Genomic DNA, 3,068 nt, shown 5'->3' on the forward strand with positions numbered 1-3,068 from the left:
TGATTTCACAATTTGTGACAGAATTCAGGCCAAACCATACATGTACTCATGGGGGTGATCCCATTGTGGGGTTCCCCCCAATCTACAAACGGTGCTAGAGTTGAGGTAAGGATATGACTCTCCCTCTGTGCCGCCAAAAATCTGGAATTCATATTTAAAAGGTGATACCAGAAGTGGGGTTCGAACCCACGCGGACATACGTCCATTGGATCTTAAGTCCAACGCCTTAACCACTCGGCCATCCTGGTAACTGCTTTAACTGTTTGAAAATGTGAATTAAGGTCAAAATGGCTGATTTTTTTCCCCCACCTGTATAAATTGGGTCGTTTGAGGTAAAACACAACCACAACATACAGGCTCCATGCGCACTTTAGTGCTTTCTTTTTTACCTCACAAAACACTGGTAGTAGCATTTAGGAGCGTTCGCGTTTTATTAGAGTTCTTACAGTACATGTAGAGGGGAAAAAAACGCTTTTAAGAGCGTTTAGCGGGTTTTCAAAAAATGTTTTTTGCTCGAAAAATAACCACTCGGCCATCCTGGTAACTGCTTTAACTCTGAAAATGTGAATTAAGGTCAAAATGGCTGATTTTTTTTCCCACCTGTATAAATTGGGTCGCTTGAGGTAAACACAACCACAACATACAGGCTCCATGCGCACTGTAGTGCTTTGTTTTTTACCTCACAAAACACTGGTAGTAGCATTTAGGAGCGTTCGCGTTTATTAAAGTTTTTACAGTACAAGTAGAGGGAAAAAAAACGCTTTTAGGAGCGTTTAGCGGGTTTTCCAAAAATGTTTTTTGCTCGAAAAACGCTCCGAAAAATTCTATGGCTCCGTGGACATTAGCATTTCTGCACCTAGAAGCTAATGTCCGTGACTTTATTTCAGGTACTTATATAGCGCCAGTGACGTCCCGAGGCAGGTGCGGGGGGGTGCGCTCCACACTGAGTGACACCGACAGCACGGGGTGACACCGGACTCGCCCTGTGAAAAGGTAAGTTGTAAAGAAAACCGACATTCTCCGCAGGATGGATCCGATCCATCCTGAGGGGATCGTCGGCTTTCTTTACAACTTAGGTGCAGGGGGGTGCGCTCCACACCGAGTGACACTGACAGCACAGGGTGACACCGGACCCGCCCCGTGAAAAGGTAAGTTGTAAAGAAGTCCGACAATCCTCGCAGGATGGATCCGATCCATCCTGCGGGGATTGTCGGCTTTCTTTACAACTTACCTTTTCGCGGGGCGGGTCCGGTGTCACCCCGTATAGGTTGTATGCCGACGATCCCCGCAGGATGGATCGGATCTGCGTATTGGGGAGCATAATGGATCGGACTCTTAACCCCTTGGCGCAGGCGCCTCCTGGCCCTTTAAGGGTTTCGGGAGGCGGGGTTTTAGGGTCATGTGACCGCCGTGATTCGCCGTCACGGCGGTCACATGATTGGGAAAGGTCCCGATCGAAAGAGGAGATCGGGACCTTTCCGTGAATACCGGACATGTGTGCTGGGAGTGCGCAGGGCGCGTGCTCTCAGCACAGATGTTTTTCTTAATTGCACACAAATGTGCAGCCGCTCAGCGTCTAGGCCCAGACGCCCGGAAGACCGCACATTTGTGTGCGGCCGGCGTGAAGAGGTTAAGGTAAAAAAAAAAAAGGTAAGTTGTAAAGCAAGCCGACGATTCCCGCAGGATGGAGCTTTCTTTACAACTTACCTTTTCGTGGGGCGGGTCCGGTGTCACCCCGTATAGGGTGCATTCCGACGATCCCCGCAGGATGGATCAGATCTGCAAATTGGGGAGCATAATGGATCGAACTCCGATCCATTATGCTGAATCTGCAGATCTGAACCATCCTACGGGGATCGTCGGAGGGGGTGTCACCAAGTGTTACCGCACCGGGTGACACCAACCCTAGGGATGCCTCTGTATAGTGCCATCAATTTACGCAGCACTTTACATATATATTGTACATTCACATCAGTCCCTAACCCTCAAGGGGTGTACAATCTAAGGTCCCTAACTCACATTCATACATACACATACTAGGGACAACTTAGACAGGAGCCAATTCACCTACCAGCATGTCTTTGGAGTGTGGGAGGAAACCGGAATACCTGGAGTAAACCCACACAGGCATGGAGTGGTTTTTAAAAAAAATTTCTGCTCGAAAAATTCTATGGCTCCGTGGACATTAGCATTTTTTTCTGCTCCTAGAAGCTAAGTAGTGTTCTATGTTTCCGTGTACGTGGCTTTATTTATTTCAGGTACTTGCATAGCGCCATCACTTTACACAGCACTTTACATATATATTGTACATTCACATCAGTCCCTAACCCTCAAGGGGCGTACAATCTAAGGTCCCTAACCCTCAAGGGGCATACAATCTAAGGTCCCTAACCCTCAAGGGGCGTACAATCTAAGGTCCCTAACCCTCAAGGGGTGTACAATCTAAGGTCCCTAACCCTCAAGGGGTGTACAATCTAAGGTCCCTAACCCTCAAGGGGCATACAATCTAAGGTCCCTAACCCTCAAGGGGCGTACAATCTAAGGTCCCTAACCCTCAAGGGGCGTACAATCTAAGGTCCCTAACCCTCAAGGGGCGTACAATCTAAGGTCCCTAACTCACATTCATACATACACATACTAGGGCCAATTTAGACAGGAGCCAAATGACCTACCAGCATGTCTTTGGAGTGTGGGAGGAAACCAGAATACCCAGAGGAAACCCATGTAGGCACAGGGAGAACATGCAAACTCCAGGCAGGTGGTACCATGGTTGGGGTTCAAACCAATGACCCGAGTACTGCCAGGTGGGAGTGCTAACCATTTAGTCACTGTGCTGCCCACTTAACTTTACTTTAGGCTATTAGTGTTTTTTGAGCTTTAGCGTCTAGGAGCAGAAAAAAAAAAACGGAAAATTGAATAACAGATACTGTAATTTTCCTTTCTGACGCGCTCCATCTCAGCACAGCTGGGTAAGGGCCCCTTCCCCCATGCTTCCAGGACCTAACTCATAAATTTGAGCCCACATGCAGCCTCAGCGTTCTGTAACTAGTCCTACCAAGCTGGGTGGG

The 3,068-nt window shown here is 48.1% G+C and overlaps 1 non-coding gene across 1 annotated transcript; it reads right to left on the minus strand.

Annotated features, from left to right (window-relative positions):
• Positions 1-165: 165 nt before the first annotated feature.
• Positions 166-248, minus strand: TRNAL-UAA (transfer RNA leucine (anticodon UAA)). The gene has a single exon. It is a non-coding gene; the product is annotated as a tRNA-Leu (tRNA).
• Between the last annotated feature and the right edge of the window lie 2,820 nt (positions 249-3,068).

This window comes from Staurois parvus, unplaced genomic scaffold, assembly GCF_062004578.1.
Source record: "Staurois parvus isolate SC_StPar_1 unplaced genomic scaffold, SC_StPar_1.0 ptg000691l, whole genome shotgun sequence".
NCBI lineage: Eukaryota > Metazoa > Chordata > Amphibia > Anura > Ranidae > Staurois > Staurois parvus.